Here is a 19,811-nt window from a genome sequence, read left to right as displayed (position 1 = left end):
AATACATTATTTCCTCGACCGTTTTAAACGACTCGTCGTTCCAAGACATCAGCAACAGACTCGTGTCTTCCGGGACACGTTAAAAATGGATATTAATCGTGGATGTAAGTAGCTCGGCAGTGGCATTGGTTGGCGAGACAAGTGGTGGAAGGGTGGCGGGATACGTGATGGGCGGGGTTCTGCTGAGCCGTGCAAAAGGCACTAATTTAATTGCAGCCATTAATTCGGTTTTATTGTACCTGCGGCGGTGGCGCTGCCGGTCGATGTTACTTTTGTCCTCTTATCGTTTTCCCAATACAACGACGATGTGTCCCCAACCCGCCTTGACAAAAACTTGGTGGGCAAAACGGATAAAATAGCGTTTTTTAAACTCCCCAGTAACTCTCCTTTCCCATATTCCTCTATGTGGAAAAATCAAAACGAATAGCAGCAATCAGAATATCCAAAATATTATTTAAAATACTCTGAAACTCATTGCCAAATATTATTTCTTTAAAAAAATACATTTGGTAAAATATAATAAGTTATAAAATCAGCTGGTTGTTACCAACTTTCACGTTCCCGAATAAACCATAAATAATTTTTACGAGAAATATTCTCCAAATTAATTTTATATTATAAAGAAAAGTGCATAATATAATTCCACCATTTTAATTTAATTTTATATAAATTTATATTTACTGTCAAAACAAGTATACCTAACTAACCCAAAGTCAGATACAACTTATTTTTAAATATTGATTTTTTCTTCAATCAATACTCCATAATATGTGTACTAATTACTATCAACATTTTAAACTGCAATTTTTAAATTGGAATTTCCAACTACTATTATATAATACTTACATAATTAATTAAACAGCATTAATTGAGAGTTTATATTCTTCATATTCTGTTTAAATTATTTATGTCATATTTGTAACATTATATTTTTTTAATATTATTGTTATTACTATAGTTTATTATATATAATACAGGAATAAATTGTTTAATTTTATTGCAAGTAAACTTATATCAATAAATATTTATTATACCTATAATATTTATAGTCGCTGAACTTCATTGTTCTTTTCTACATGAATAATGCATTCATCTGAATTTCCTGTAGATACTATTAGAATAGTATCTTACAATATACAAATGATATACAAATGATTTTCGCCTTATTCGATCGAAATAATACATTTTCGTTGTAGACTTTGTAGACTTTGAACATAGTGTAAGTACATAGTAAACTATACCATAATGACCTAACTTACTATTTCACACTTCCTTCACAACTAAACACTCAAAGGCGACAGATATTTTATACTATTATTGTTATTTGCTAAGAGACTGTAATATTGTTCCACTAAGTTTATTCGTGCAGGATTTGAACAATGATATTACTTGTATGACTGTTCAAACTGAAGATAAGGTGTCAGGTTCCAAAATATTGCCAACATTCAATATGATCTATATTCTATTGAATTGAATTGATTGAACGAACAAAAAAAAAATTTTGGTAACTGTCATAAAAATTCAAAAATAATAAAATATTATTACATATCGTAGGTACATCAATATCTATTTTATTGACTATTTTTTTATGATTATTGTTAAGGCGATATTTTAATATTTATCATATAGTTGAAATTAAAAATAATAAACCAAAATGATAAATATGTAAAACAAATATAATAATATAATATGTATTATACATTAACATAACGTGTTCAAGATGACTGTGACTACAAAACTGAAATAACTATAATTATATCTGTCAAAAAGTACATCAATTTATTTAGTTTATTTGATATCCTATCACTGTCCTCTCACTGAACAATAACACAATTATAAAAATTTAAAAATACGCTTTAACATGTATTAATATACCACAAACAAACATATTCAATAAAAAGTCTTAACTCAAAATTTATTCAGGTTTCAAACTGGTTAATAAATTGACTATACTTGTTGTTAATTAATTCATCTTCAAATATCAGTCACAGTTATGGTGATAATTATAGATTAATTCAATGAATTTACGAATGTCAGTAGTCACGGAATCAGACTTCAATATCAAAGCTTGCAGCATGCATATTAATAGGAATAAAATATTCAAGCCTTTGTGGACATATTCGTGAAAGTATTAGTGTTCCTCGTTTTTTCTCTTTTATGATTATCTGTCCTCATAAAGTTTGAACATAAACCCTAACATCGAAATGGAAAAATTCCGAAAAATAATAAGAAAAATGATGACAACACAAAACAAAAAATTACAGTAATTTATCTATCTATTCAGGTGAAATGAATGTTTTGAGATTTAGTACTCCGTACACGATGGTGAGTTTATATAATACATTTATGTAATGTATCTTTCAATAATATCTAAAGAAACTTATGGACTTAGGACTAGGAGATTTGCTAAGATCAATTATATAATTGAATTAGATGTATGATCGTTTTGTAAAATCACCAAAAATATCTGAATATATTTATATATGCGTATAAGTTATGTATGTATTAGCTGTATAATATAATTTGGCGGGTAAATTAGAATCGGCGTACCTACCTCGCATTGTGAATAAATTCTACCGAGATTGGCACAAAGAAATTAATCACAAAGTGTGCATTTTTGATTTTACGGCTTTGTCAAAATATTGTAATTATCGGCATTCATATACATTTCAAGACCAACTATATAACTATTAAAGTGAACGTAATTTTGAAAGTAAAATACGTTCACAGTAACAGGTGTACCGAATAATTTAATATGTGCACCTATGTACCTACCAATAACTTCACTTAAGTACGTAATAAATACGATGCATAAACAAAAATAAAAGTACCCTAGATGTAGTCGAGTTCAAAAAGCAATGTAGTAATTTTCAAATGAAAGTTTGCTAAATGATACTTATTTATAATTACATGTCACTATAAGTTTAAATACATTTATACTTTTGTTTATTATAAATTATAATGTATCATACACATCGAACATTTTTTGAAATTCATTAATAGAACTGTATCAGTAAAATTAAACTATTATTTTAAAAAAAACAAATAAGAAGAAGTACTTATTTAATGATTAATTCTAATTTTTTTAATAGTTGATTAATGAAACGTTTTCAATAAGATTTAATGTATTTCGAAGACGCCTAAATAAAAGTATAGACATTTTATTATTCGTAATTATATTTATTAGATTAAATATAAAAGCTATACTATTACTCTACTACTAAACTAATACGTCTTTGTTTAATTTTATTGAGGAGAAAAAAATATTTACAATCTGTAAACAGTTAATACAATAAATAAGACATATTTTAAAAACATACAACGAAAGTTTACGCTTGAGAGAAGTGTCCATTTACACTCATTACTAATTAAGAAGAAAAAATAATGTGAAATGTTATCCTATATTTTATATTTTTGAATCTTATCTTACAGTAATACGTAATGACTCGTAAATAGTTATTGTTTTTTTTTTTTTATCAAGCATACGAACATTTACATTTCAAAACGTTTACTAGTTATTTAAAGTAACCAATCGAAATAAAAAAAAACTTCGGTAGATAAAGACAATATAATATTTTGACTGCCAGTAACTTGTGATTATAATATACAGCTTAATGCATAACTCGCGTGTTAAAGTTTAATGACATTTTTGTTGCCATAATTTGTTTTTGAACCAAAAAAATCACAAAAAGATAATATAATAATATGAGGTTGACAAAAATGTACTTTCACAATTGCATTATAAAATAATCATGTAGATACCAAAAATGAACAAACGATATTTTATTTATAAATAATAATAACACATTATTTATTTAAAAAATATAAACTCTATCTAACTAGGTTTTATCTAAACGAAATCTCTTAAATTATCTTAATACTGTTTCATTTTGAGTATTATGACAAACAACTCATATAAATAATATGCGTAACCTGAATAGGTAATAATATTATTAGATAAGTTTTTTGATACTATTTATCCTTATAATTTAGTATTTTTAGAACAATTGAGGAATAATAGTAATACCAAACTAAGAATCTCACTATGATTGCATAACAATTGCATTTTTGTGCCTACTCAGACGAACAGCTGGTGTACACACTTTTTTTTATTTTGTAATGCAGAATAAAGAAGTTAAAAAATAAATATTATTATTGAAGTTAAAAAAAAAATATCATTGTTTTTATTTTTAACCTCTAATAAATATGTTCTTAATGAATTTTTGTAGTACATGTTTTCACGATGTTTTCAGGGCATTAAATTCACAGTCTTAATTAAAATATAAAATAAAATGTCCGATAAACAGTATATCAACAAAACATCTCAGAAATAAACGTGGTACTTACCTATGTGCCTTGTGAATAATTCATGTTGTATACATAGTACGTACATCACACTGATGACTGACATGTCACCAGAAAAGTTGGCAAGTAAAATAAAAGTATTTTTTTTCCTATTTACTACTTTAAAGCCAAAATACGTAAACAAGTGTAAGATGTTCAACAGAGTCGTAAATACAAGACCACGTTGTATAGCAGAGGATATTGTAGAAGAAAAAAGAAGTTGATGTTATTAAATTAAATGGTCCGTGAAAGGTACTCGAACAAAGTTCGGCTTTTTTCTTCATCGGTCGTTTTTTTTTTTTTTTTTGTCAGCCATTCAACCCACCCAAGTGCTTTTAAAAATAAAACAATATGATTTTATAATATAAGGCTGGAAAGTTCTTTGTCAGAAGTTCTTGTGAGATCAGTAAAAACCCTTTCCGCCCCGTTTCTGTTGTTTTGTAATTAATTTATGCCATCCGAATCATCCGCTTATAATTTATAGGAGAAACTTTTTCATCTGAAAAACGTATTTGAGTTCGAACCCTTTTGTTTTTAAACGGGTTATAATGACAGTAAATAAATTCTTCTGCGAAATTAATATCTATCTCCGCCTGGACAATTTTGAAACGCTAATGTCTTATCATTGGAGTGAGTATCACTTTATTAAGATTTATGACATGTAAAACTGTATTTATTACTTATTACAAATTTTTTTTAAGTCTATTCAGGCCTTCTGCTGATTTTTTCAATGTTCTAGATCTCTTACATCTCCATTCTTCAATTCTTCATCTTTCCTACTAACCCTTATAAATCTCCGTTATTGGTCTAAATCCACCGTCAATGTAATGTCTCTACCGGCTACCGGTCGTTTTTATATCACTGGCTAGTAAGTACTGATTTTGTTAACATCCCCACCACATTCTATACTTGTCCAACCTTCCCATATATCGAGAGCATCTCGATTTTAAAAAATCAAGTAGGGATGCTAGGTCCATCGTACATGCTGTTTAAGTCCACGTTTTTTCTTCACTCGTATTTACCAGTGTTAAAGTTTAGAATAGGTCCACATATTTATTTAAGTATTTTCCTTTCCAATATTATTCGTATCCTTATATCGGACCCACACAAAAAAATGCAAGTTTTTTGTAGGTAAGCTATAATGTGACTTTCTCATCTATCATAATTGAAGCTTCGATGTGAACATCTATTGCCTAATATCCTCTGTCGATTACACTAATCCTGAGTTTTATATCGTTATGCAAGTTTTGTATGATTTAAATTTAGTACCAATTTGAGACTAAATATTTGAAATTTGCAAGCTTGTTCAAATTCTGCGCCAATCATTATTAAAGTTCTGTAACAAGCTTCAAGAAGGTAGGTTAATCAAACGTGTACTATATAAGTTTTCGGTTTTGTTTGAATGAATAAACAATTTAAAAAAAACCCAGAATTTTAAATGTCTAATCTTCATCATACACTTAGTTTTATCCTCATTAATTTTAAAACCATCATTATATTTTCGTCATTCGACTTGTCTAGATACGTTTTCTAGTACTTCTTTCTATTTCTGTTACAAATTCCCCGAGCATCACAATTGGCCATGATAATAAAGTTAATATATTCTCAACTAATTCCACTTCTCGATTTGTTTGCATACCTACCTGTCATTATTTTTTGAATAGCCAAGTCAAAACAGCGGATGATGAAGTGCCCATTTGACTCAATCCAAATTTGATCTCAAATTTATTTTAGATGTAAATATGTAGATACATCAAATAACAGTAATTAATAATATCTAAAATAATAGATCATTATACCTAAGTAAACATAAACATTTAAATTATTATAAGTAATACTAAGTACTCGTATATATTGTATTATTTAACTATAACAGTTATGGGAAATTTCAACAATCGACAGTCAAAACTTTTTACAGCTATATAAACTTTAAATAACGGATTTTTTTTAAGAATTTTATGAAGTTGTTGTTTTTGTTTTGGTCCTCTACTTTTATCATTATCACAACAAATAAAAATAAATTTAGTACCTGCCAAAACTGTTTTGTCGTGCATTACATTCATACACATAAACAGTGTTAAATTTATTAAACATTACTTGAATTTATGTGGTTCATAATGAACCTTTAAACATTTTATTTTGTACCCTTTAAATGTGTTTTGAACATAACACACGCAGATCTCAACAACCATGTACCTATAATATATCCTCAAATAATCAAAGAATTTTTTTCATCGTCATCTATTCAATGTGAATACGGCCCAATAGTAACACTTTACAGTGAATGTATACAGTTTGGTTGTCCAAAGGGAAATTACTTTTCTTGTACGTTTTGAGGGAAACACATTTATGCCCTGCACGACTTAACACTGGGTGTGCATTTTACCTTTCACGGGTAACAGCTCTAAGGCTGTCAGTGCTGAGAAAAGCTGTGGAATTATTTTCAGGAAATTGAACACACAATATTCAAAAGAAAATGTACACTGTTCGCTTGCTTCTTATAATTTAACAGTGCACACTTGTACTTGATTTTGTATCTCTTCAACAATTTTTATTCGACAATGATTCTCATTATATATAGTTATTTTATGGCAATATATTAATATTACTTGACTTGACATGCTTTATTCTGTTGTTTAAGTATATAATATTTCATATGGACATGTATGGACCTGCGTATATAGACGCACGTAGGTTGCTTAACAGACACTAATAGAATCCTTGACTATAGCATTTTTTTTAAATTATTATTGCACTACTCGTGAATTTTAATCTTTTTCAGAATGAAGTAACACATTAGATGCAAATACATAATGTTGACAAATATTAAAATGATAGATTTCAGTTAATAATCATGGATAATATTTAGGATAAATCAGTTTTTTAGTTAAGTTATCAATAAATATAAAATTGAAATTGTTCAAATTTTATTTAGTTTATGTGAAAATCTGAAACAAACGAATGTATTAAGACATATCATGCTATATTTATAATTCCATACTAAACAGGCCATATGAAAATGCTACTTCAACTCATAAATCTCAATTGACTAGGCAATATAATAAAAATGCAAGTATTTGTTGAAAATATAATATGTTTCTCATAATACCCACTATATATATCAAACACTATGAAAATCATTGCAATTCTAGTTTCAACAATTATCCACTTGAAAAAAAACCATGCTACGCCGTGTGTGTATGAATAAATATTAATTTAAAAATATACAGTTAAAAATTATATTTTGAATTCAAGTATACAGCATAATTTACTCTAGCTTACATAGACATTTAATCAAATTTAATGATGTTGTACATCTAAATAACGGAAATAAACAATATTTGAGAATGACGGTGAATAATTAATGTCTGTTAAATAAAGATTAATAGACGGTTAGTAATAATTATCATGTATTTGTGTCAAACAATTTTTTTATTTTGTAAATGAAAAAAATCGAATATTGTAAAAAAAAATAACAAATTTTCAATTTTCAATAATGGTTGTTCGAGTCTAAGCGATTAGTTATATTTACAAATAACATATATTTTAATAACTTCTAAACTGTCAAAAATTATTTTTTGCTTTTAGTTGTAAAGGTTCAAAAGTTAATATAGTATTTCTACGAATCGTTTTATTCTGATTACCTAGATAGTGGGTACTTTAACATGACATAATATTTTGATACTTTAAGTTTGAACACATAACGTGAGAAACAACTTGATAATCTGCAAATAAAATATAGATTTTGAAGAAACATCAGAAAAGACTCGTCCTCACTTAAGGTTGTTTTTCACAAACTTGCATTGAATTTATGGTCATATTTAATCAATTATTTTAATTATACAGGTACTAATAATATACCACTATCCCGCGCTTGTTTATAAATATAGTAATATAATTTATGAAACTTACCTAACCTAACCTTCTTACCCTAAACAAGACCAAATAAAGTTTAGTACACCTATATAAACATAATTTGGTTATGAAATTCGGTATCATGAATAGTTTTTAGTGACTGCATAGATTTTTGTCAAATGATTACATTTATAAAAATAAATAAATATTCCTTAAACACTTATTACTTTATCTTACCCTCTATACTCTATAGTACATAATATAAACATATTAAAAAATATCATATCTCTGACTTTAGAACCATCGGAAAAAATTAACTCACTACCTAAGAGGTGGCTAAGACACCGTATAATACGATTTGTATGTAACAATATTTGTTTTTTAAATGCCTAAGCAACTTCAAAAAACAATTTTGACTACAACTATGTACAAATAGTGGAATTCTAATACGGAAATTTAATATTTGAAAAGAAAACATTTATTTGTTTATATAATTATTCATTGTGTATATTTTGTTAATTATGAGAACAGAATATAGCCTATATTTACTTGTGATTAATGCTTTCATAACTAAATTCCTTGATCATCTTAGTTAATTTACAACTCATAAACTCTTTGGATTTTAACAAGGTATTGTAAACACTTTAGGACAAAAACACATTTCAAACCAGTATAAGAATACAGAAAGAATAAAAAAAAATTGTATTTCATATTTAGTACAAAACATTAATACAAAAAAAACTAAATACGTTGATTTTATATAAATTTTCTTTTCAATAGGCTTATATTTAACTGAATTATTTCACTGGTATAAAATGATTACATTCTTTTTACTTTAACGCATACAACGGTTTCAATAATTTACTCATTCCCCTCTTTATTTGGCTTGTTAGTTTCCATATTTAAACATGCAGAGAATTCACATGAAATTGACTTGATCAATTGGGACGTAAAAACAAACTTGATATTGCACAAATAAATTGGTCGGATATAATTAGATTAACTGGGTTTCCGAAGGGAATAAAATGGGTAGAGTTCCGTTATTTTTTTAGTAGAATGTGCAACGAATAATTTTAAATCGATCCAAAAAAACGAACCACTATAAATCGATTACCAAAACAAATAGATATTTCGTATTCATACTTAAAGGATTTCAAAATAGATTTAGTCTTCATAAAATGCAACACTAAAACAATCCAATAGAACTTTAAAATAAAAGCTATTTAATAACAATATAATCTATGTTACATTATAAATTTATTTATTTCTTAACTAAGACCTCTCATATAATAAAATATTTTCCTAGTAATCTTTTCACTTTTTTTTTTTTTTTGATCAGAACACTATCATACACAAGTTTAGCTGAAAAAATAATTCATTACCATCTATATTAAACAATAGGTATATCCTAATACTTCCCTGTATCAATAATGTTTATAATAAGTTAACTATCTACCTATTCAAATACTGTTAAATCGTGAACATTTTCAATCACAAACTACTTGCATCAACTTATCTATACAACTTACAATACTCATAAATTGTTGCCACCAATAACCACGGGCAACGTTTTAATGAAACAACAATTTCATAATAGACGAGTATACACGATCATAATATGTATTTAAGTATGTAAGTATGTATTTCGTTATCATATTTGTTTATGGCTTACATAAAGTACAACGATTTATTCGTGCAGAAAAACTCTCGTATAAATTAGTTAATGTTTCTAGTGATACAATTTTTTTCTTGTGATTAAATTGTGCACTTAAATAGTATATTTTATTCAAAATCATTAATATTATAAACGATTACAAACAAATGATACAAATCACATAAGTAATTAAATGAACAGCTTTCAAATCCGATAACCGTTTGTGTCACCAAACACCTTTGTTTGAGGATTGCATAGACAGTTGTTTCGTTGGATAATTTGTATGCCTCATTAATTATTATAATTCTCACCAAATAAAAAGTTTTATGCAGTCATGCAATATCTTAAGACTTTCATCACAACTTTTCAAAGTTTAAAAAATACATATAAATAATAAATAAATATAATTGTTTTATGAAATAGGAGTTATGACATAATCCACTTAAGGACATTTTGTCAGTTAAAATATAACTTTTTATTGCGAATTGGAGTGAAACACCAGGTGCTACTAGCAACTCGAAAGCGCATTGCAGTTTTTGACATCGACGATGTTTAGTGACTTGGAAATGACGATGGGAATTAGTAGCCATCATCATCTAGTTTTCGTACTTAAGTTGGATCTACTTTTTTTAATAACAATGTGGCCAGGGTATAGTAAAAATGTAAAATTGTAATTATATTATTTATTCAATTTGTAATTTGTGATAAATAAGTTAATTAATGTATTTTTTTATTGTATATCATCTCGGCTTAGTTTATTAACATTAATTTCCTTATCTTTGGCAAGCCGAGCTACCATTTAATTTCTCGAAAATGCACAGTGCTCAGTATGCTTGCAAATATTATATTATTGATTTAATTTATTATTTTATGTTTAACAGTATTTTTACAATGTACTTAGGTTATTAAAATATGTGATTGCGCTCAGTGAGTCCATCAAAATTATGAATTTTTTATTTACATATACACGGTTTATTATATTACTGGAGATTCTCCTACATAGGTATGCTACAATCACGAACTAGGCTGTAGTAATTAGGCATAGCTCATGATGGTTAAGTATTTAATCAGATTTTCTAATATTAAATTTTGTTGAATGATGATAGCGATAACTTTTCCAGTACCAGTTTTAGATGCATCCGTGCAAGGTGAATGTATTATTTATTATTTATTTATTTCCACCTTGCATCCGTGTTAGTTTGTAAGTGATAACGAATGTTATCTATTAGTTCTGTGAAAAAGTTTTTGTATGGTGGTACTTTTTTGTTACATTAACTACTAAGAAATAAACAGGTCAATTGAATAATTTAGTATTGTCCATAGTGCCTTTTGGATTACTTCCATGTTTTTCATTTTAGTGTTGAGTCCCTGTACCTTTGGTATTCTTCAGTAAATAGGTTATTTAAGTTTTGGGTTTTCGTTAAAAGTGCTATCGAGACAACTGTTGTATATCGTTCCGAATGAAGATTTATTTGGAATTGTTGTGTATTTAAGCATTAATTGGTCCCTTCGTATGTTTAGTGGTTGTTCTACAGTCATATTAAGTAAACTATTTATTGGGTTACTTTAAAAGGGTTACTTACCTATTTCCATTCTACGATAAATATTTCATTCATATATTATGTTCTTCCAACGGACACTCCAGTCTTAAAAATGGTTGAACATAATATATTTTATCAGGCCAGAGAACCACTAACGTGCTGTATACAAAATTCGAATATTTGTGTTAACATTGTATTTTAATGATTTATCTCATTACAACGTTTTCAAAATGTATTTTATTCTGACTGAAAAGAAAATATGGTATATTCGATAGTATGATTTGACTAACAATTAAGTAGTGAACAATATTTATTATTTACAAACGAAATTAGTACTTATCACTGATTATAACTATAACTAGTATTTATAATGTATTTATAACGTATTTGCAACGTAAGTATTTATAACTCGTGTGTAATAGTTGTAAACTGAATATAGATTACTGGATGTAAATTAGTATGCTTTTATGTATATGTTATTATAAATTATAACAGTTATTATTTATCTGAAATGTTATGAATATTAAATGTGTCTTTCGGTGGAATAATAATGTTTATTTGACGTTACTACACAAATTTCATATTTAATGAATACTCACATAATATTTGTATTTGTTGTAAAAAGTCCTTTAGCATATTATAGAGTGTGAATGTCAGAAACAAATTATTTAAAATCTATCGTTGATATTAAAGTAGTACATAATAAAATTGATGCTTTCACGAAATTTTTTGAAAATTAATACAAATTAAATAGTAAAGTACACATATTATAAATAAATGATTTTTTATGACTAAATATGTAACCAGCTAAGGAAACTTTGAAAAAAGTTACAGATAAGTCAAATCATTTTACATTTAGAAAATGAACTTCGAGTGAGCTAATATTTAATAACCAATAACTAAACCTACATAATAAAACAGTTGAATAATGGGAAAATGTATTTGCTTTGAAGAATTAAGTTTGACAGTTACAGTCTGCGTTTCCCGTTCGTGTAATATTCAAACGCAATTTAATATGTCAACGCTTATAAATATTAATGACAAATGTTAATATTTCTGAAAGTACATAAAACCAAATTATTTTTATTTGTAAATTTCTGAATCAATTATTATATAGGTCAAATAGTTTATAATATTATCTAAAGTGTTTATCCGTTCCAAAAGTGATTGTACTTTAATCGGACACCTGCAACTAAAAATTTGAGAAAAAATCGAGTCTCAAGGCACCAGGTCTCAAGCTAAAATAAAAATAGATTTTGGGATGAAAAATCTTGGATATGATGACACAAAGTGAAATGTCCAATCATTAATTTTCTCAGGGTGACCATGATATATCAATCAGTCTTACGCACGTATCTCTAACCTTAAAAAAATGTATTTCCATACCAAACGTATTTATATACTAATGTGCCTCATGCTAGTCAGCTAGTGGAGTTAGAGAACATGACTAAAAAATGAACGATATCGTATCATGCCAAGCTATCGAATTATATAATTGCTTCCAAAACTTTTTCTACCTGCAACAAAATAAAAACTTTATCCATATATATATATTGTTATTCGCGTGTATCGATAGACTCTGTGATAGTATTTTATGGACTACTGAATACAAGGGCATTCGAACCGATCATGCTGAACTAACTGACCGGAGTATGTATTTTCATTTGACTGGAACAGAGATGGCCGTGACCAAACAAAATCCTTAGTCTTGGTAATAGCTTTCAAACTCTAAATTTACCCCAGGGACATGCATTCAATCATCATAAGGTATATTCTAGTGCATTGTACTACTTATTTGTTTTTTTTTTTTTTTGTACGAATTAAATTAAATAATCTGTTGTTTTTATTACTTATGCCTGTAATGTTATTCTTATACAATTATGATGTGTAAGCAAAAGATATTTATTTCAAAAACAAAATGTTCAAATAGAAAAACAATTAAAAATTGTTACATGTTAACCTACTGTAGTAAATTTTATTGAATTAAGTAATTATCTACACAACGATTGTCGGAACGTTAATATTGTAACCTCATTTTATTTACTGTAAATCAAAAGTAAAATAAGCCAAATACATTGTTCTAGCGTCAGTACATACTTAATAGTTTTTTTGTTTAAAAGTAGTCATAAACTTCAAATTTAAAAATAATGATAAAATCTAACAATTCTGATCAAACCTTAATTAAAACCAAATCGCTTGCATTTAATTTTAATTTTAAATTATATAGTTTATTTTTATGTTAAGGAAAACTACTTCAGAGTACCATCCAAATAAAATCTATGATTACGTACATTTATCCTTAACTCATAGGCTCTATATTATACTGTTATCCATGTAACAAAGTTGTTTAACTGCCGTAAAAATCCTACTCGGAAAAAGAAACCTCATTGTAAATTCAATACATTTCTTGATAAACTCATTTAAAATATATGAAACGTAGTTGTTGTGGTTGATATTTAGTAGAGAAAACAAATATAAAAAGTAAATCGAACAAAATTAATTCAAATATTTCACAAATCATTGATGACAACTTATAATAGAGCATATTATTGAAAAATAATATGTTTGATAAAATGTATATGCAATGTTAATTTTAATTTCTAAAAGAACCATGCTTCAAATAACTCAATTTCAATATCATTAATTCATATACAAATATCATATTATCATGTATATTGTTATAAGTGTGTTATTCTGAGAAAACAACTTTTTTTAATATTTTATCATTAATTTTTTTTTTTTGTATAAAATAAAATAATCGAGTATTTCAAACGTTTTACATTATACTAGAATGTAGCATAAACTTTAGAATCCGCAGAATACGCAGAATACGCACTTAATGTAATTTTACTTTAGATTTATAGAAGTTGTACCATTGTATTATTAAAATTGAACAATGTTACCTTCTAAAAAATAATATTTTACATTCCTGTCTTGGAAGCATTTTTCTAGAGACTTATTACATATTACGCAGAGTATAATTTAGTAAGCCACATTAGAAATATCCTCAAATTCAAATTTTATATTATAATTATATATATATAAGTACGATGTAATTAAATATTTTATTTTAAATTTCAGTATTATAAATATTATCACATTATGAATATTTTTAGGAACAACTTAGAAAAAATGTTAATGTTTGTAATAATTGTACCTATAATTATTTTTGCTTAAAATTATAATATAAACTTAACTCGTATTGTTATAAAGGTTGAAAGTAGTTTAAATTGTTTGCTGGTAATATTACGCTGTAAAACTAATCACACAATACATTAGGCGAATCATAATAATGATAGTTATTTATGATTAATAAGAATTTTAATAAGTCGATAATAAGGTCATTATGCACTATTGTGCATACCATACAACTATTAGGACTAACTCTTGGTTATAAGGCAAATATTTAATTTGTAAATCGTAAATTTATCCTACATCCAAAAATTAAAATATGTTTTTGAATTGCTTCTTTTTACATATTCGTAGTGTATGTAAAGTTTAAGCTAGATTTTCCACTAACATTGTTTTTGTGATTTTGTGATTGTGAATTTTCTGATGTGAATCAGAGAATTTATTGATGACAATCAAATACACAAAATAAACTTGATTAATTAAAATCTATTAAATGTTTTATATTTATATCATACACGACATACCTCATACGTATATACATTTGTATACATTTATACTTATATATACCTGTAAATGATTGTTTACAACAGACAAATTAACATTCTCCAAAGAGTTTGTTTATGTTCTAAGTGATTTCCACTGTATAATATGCATTGTTATATAAACTTAATTATTCGTGTACAAACTACTGTTGATACTTGAACAATAATAACAACATTTCCTCGTGAAAATCAGTTTATTTATTTTCTATAATATTACATGTATAATCATTTTTTCACTATACTTTGTATTTTTATTTTATAGCAATAATAACGGCAGTTAGATAGTTTATTTTACTGTGCGAACTAATTACAGGCAATAAAGTTGTATGGAACAATTGAAGTTTATTGAACAACCGGTAAAAAATAGTTCTATTTCTGCTGATAAGACATCTTGTAAGTTTTTCACTTGGCCAAACTTTCGAACTTATTGGTTTTTTCGTAGTGAAAACCTTTTATAAAGAGTAAACTTTTAGTCAGCAATGGTTTAGGTAGACAAAAGTGTTCTAAAATTGTTTCCTATCTAAATTACCTCGAGGCTTGTTCAAGTAAATATAAGCTTGAGAATTGAGGACCTACTTGAGACTAAAGTTTAAAACGTATTGCAAATAAGTTTGAGTCAAAAACGAAGAAAACTGCTGATATAATTTTCCTGCAACTTGTTAATACAAATTTGCTCTCGCAAAATATACGATGAAATTACTCTGTAGAGTATACAATATGTATTACATTTAGGTACAAAGCTTAAACTTTAAGATTTAAAACGTAGTAAGATGCCAAAGAGCAATATAAAGTAGTGCCAAGTATAAACCATACGTTGAGTAGATCATTTGTCGCATTTCAATACACCGAAGCTTAAACACCAATAATTTTTTTTTTTTAATTAAATATACTATTATTAACGCAACGTTCAATTTTGTTCTTACTTACATATCCGATTAATACAATGACAGTGGACTCTACGATTAGAATTTATATAATGTTCAATTTACCTGGAACAAACACAGTTAAACAATATTTTATTAAATTGAATGATAAAATAATAATAAAGACATAATTATTTGTATATTTAAATGTTCCAATAACATCAGTATCAGATGATGACAAAATATTTTATTATTTGTACAATATTCAATTATGTTTTCTCTAAGATAAGTTCTTCCGCTGATAGTAAAATGATAAATCAGGTGGGTAATACAGGAATTAAATATCCACTACATGCGAAGAGTGTTAAAATTTAAAGATACCCATATGCAACGATAAATCATTGATATTGTGAATGACTGTGGGCAGATTTTGGGTTATGCTAAACCAACATTTCAAGATTATATCTAAGCACGAGTGGTTATTAATAATGTTTGTTCGATATTTTTTCACAGATTTTCTAATGGGAAATCCAAACAATTACCTTATAGAACTACGGGTACCTATTATTATTTTTTGTTATCATAGACATTCACACCTTTGATACTATCAGTTCTAATTGTTAAAAATAATTGTTATTTATTTAATACCTAAAATGTTTGTTTATTCGTTTTTTTAACTTAGGTAATAAAAAAACAAAGAATCGTAGTGGAACCCATTGATTTCACCAATAAATCATCAACTTTGACAGTACAGCTGGTAGTTTTAAATATCCTTTCACACCGATTACGCAATTTCCAATGTATACCTGAAGACGTTCTGATTACACTTTAACCTGACTAATAAATTAAAAATTAATTTTCAAGTTAAACATCTTTACGGATCGCAGTGACTTGACAATTTAGTTTCACCAGCTCAACAGTTAGGCAGGCATCTCGACATTTCAAAATTACAATTAAAATTATAATTATAATTACAATGAATTTCCTATTATCAGACACTTCGACAAATTATGCCATTTGAATATTTTATTTATTTACAAACAATTCCACAACTCTTCTACTCCGAAAAAAAGAATCACTTCTTCCTTGCGTAATAGCGAAATTTTTTTTGTTTGTCTAAATTTAAAAATATTGAATATTTTTAGATAAATATTAATGGAACTATAAAATGTTTATTTTTCATGTAAAGAGTTGAAAAATAAACTACATCAAATTAACAATGTATTTTATATTACAATTAAATAAATTGATACATTATAATACAGCAATCATGAAAATATTTTTTTATCATAAAAATATACATAATGCATATTATAAACGGAATTACTCAGTAATAATTAATAATAAAAATAAATTATACATAAGTATGTAATGATAATTACCTACTTAAATTGAATAATGGATTACATAATTATATAAAATTAGTATTTACCAATGATGAAAATATGGTTATACACTGTTGTTTTTTTTCAAAACGTGTATTACCTACTGTTAATTGTATAATGTAATTAATGATAAAATATATTTTAATGTAAGTTGTTTAAAATACAACAGCTTACTTTCAATATAACATGTTTGTTATTGACGTTTTTAATTTATTGATAATTTTATAAAGAGTGGATCAAAAAAAATTGTCTACTAACATTAATAAAATCTCAATATTGTAACATGATGTTGTTTCTTTATAATTTTCAGCAGTAAAAATGATTTTTAAAACTTTAATTTATCAAAAAACTTGAATATTAAAATTATTTAATTGTACTATTTTTAAGCGTAAACTATAATTTGTTTCCTCAGTTTCTAAATAATTCTTGTGGATGTCCAAGTGCTCACATTCCTGAATTCACAGATAACAGTTGTATGAACTTATTATTCAAAAATGGTTAGACATCATTATTTATAATTTGGTCAGTGAAGATTTTGTAATTTTGTACCAATTAATTAATATTATGCAGCAAAAACATATACTTAGAGCCAAACCACCGGTCTAAATGGCCTTAAAGGACCATGAAACAAAAAAAATGATTTTTTTTTTATACCTTTATATAACATTAGAAATGAAAACTAAATTGTTTGTCTTTTCAAAAAAATTATCCGATCACTCCTTCTGTGTTAAATAGCGATCGTACGTATACGCGTGACGTCACTGGTGCGCACGGATTTGTGCCGCCGTATTATTTTACGCAGTAGATATTTATATGATGCATTAAAATATACAAAATATTAGACTGAATTAATTTCTGTAACGATATAATATCATTATCATTTATTATTATTGACATTAAAAGTTATTTATATCATATTAGATAATTCCATTTTAATAACATGAATAACAAACTAGGATCTATAGGATATTATTAATTGTCATTTGTCATTCTTCAGCCGTCATTCGCAGTTGCTTTTAGTTGCTATTAAATTATAATTAGAGGCTAGAGGTAAGTTATTTAAATTAATTTTTAGTAAACATAACTTAACTATAATAAATAAAATAGTTTTGAATGCTCATTTATGATTTAAAATACTATAGCATTTAAATAAATATAATTAATAACTACATAAACCATCGATCAAAAAATAAAAGAACCTATATTATAATATAATACAAATTTAGTATTAGATATTTATTCATTATTTTAAATAACTAAATATACTATAGTACCTATTAGTATATTATATGTGATTATAGACGTACTTACATAATCATAATGTAGGTTTTTATGAATAATAAAAAATAAAAAAGTATAAAATGAATACTGAGTTACACTAATCTTATTCAAACTTATTTATTACAATTAATTTAGAGTTCAAATTTATTCAAGTTTCTTATTTGCTGTAGTTTTCTTTGAAACCTACGTATATTCCATTATTTTCAGGGTACTTATTTCGAATAGCTTGTACAACACATGCTGGAATACATACACGATTTCCTATAAAATTAAGTATTAACGATACAATTAATAATTACTAATTAATAATAAATATAGATAAATTACCTTTTCCTATTGCAGTCCATGAATTTATCCAATGCGTAAATTGTTTGTAACATATAAATCTCCAAGTTTTGTTTTCCGGATTTAATGTTGAAAGCATTTTTTTTCGTTTTACATCATTAGTTTTCAAAATCATTTGTTGCCTAGTAATGTTCAAAACGTCTTCGTCCATAATAATTTTTTTTAAAGATGATAATTCTATCACGCATTTAATATTAGAATGCAATTTCGATATATTTTCGAACTCAAAACAACAAATACATTCTTTGTCAGTTTGCAAAATAGGACACTTTTTACACAAACACCAATTACTTGGGTGTATTGCTGTTCTTCCCACATAGTTTATTGTTTGTATTGGATTTACTCGTAGTGTATTTACTCGTAATTTGCGTCGTATGTGTCTTTCGTAGTGTTAAACAACTGACAATGGACGACGGGAACCTTACAGATTTCAAATTAACCTACAGATAAATGTTCATAATGAATCCATTATCAGCTATAAGTTCCACTATTATGTTATTATTAACGCAATTTTGATGTTGAATGAATGGTAATAAAAATAAATGACTGAAGGAAATCCGGCGAAACACCGGTTAGCACACTGAATTTTACTTAACTAGAATAAGATATCTTAACGATTATTATTAATTTAATAATTTTGTTTAACTTTTAAAATATTTAAATTAGTACCTTCAGACGGTTTTAAGTCAGGAAAAAACATATTAATATTTTTATTGTGAGGTTTGACTGCACTAAGAGTTACTCTAATGATCATATATTATATAATACGTTTTTACTTAGTACCATATAATTCATATATAATAAATATAATATTATATCGGTATTTTTTTTTATTATTTCATGAATAATGCTAATAGTTTTACTTATTA

General features: G+C 26.4%; 1 protein-coding gene across 1 annotated transcript in view; it reads right to left on the bottom strand.

Annotated features, from left to right (window-relative positions):
- Positions 1–19,811, bottom strand: part of LOC111043062 (hemicentin-1-like) — a 327,805-nt gene that overhangs the window by 224,717 nt on the left and 83,277 nt on the right. The window lies entirely within an intron of this gene.

This window comes from Myzus persicae, unplaced genomic scaffold (genome assembly GCF_001856785.1).
Source record: "Myzus persicae strain clone G006 unplaced genomic scaffold, MPER_G0061.0, whole genome shotgun sequence".
In the NCBI taxonomy this organism is placed as follows: Eukaryota; Metazoa; Arthropoda; class Insecta; order Hemiptera; family Aphididae; genus Myzus; species Myzus persicae.
The sequence above is the reverse complement of the archived record's forward strand: the minus strand, read 5'-3'. Positions and strand labels throughout refer to the sequence as shown.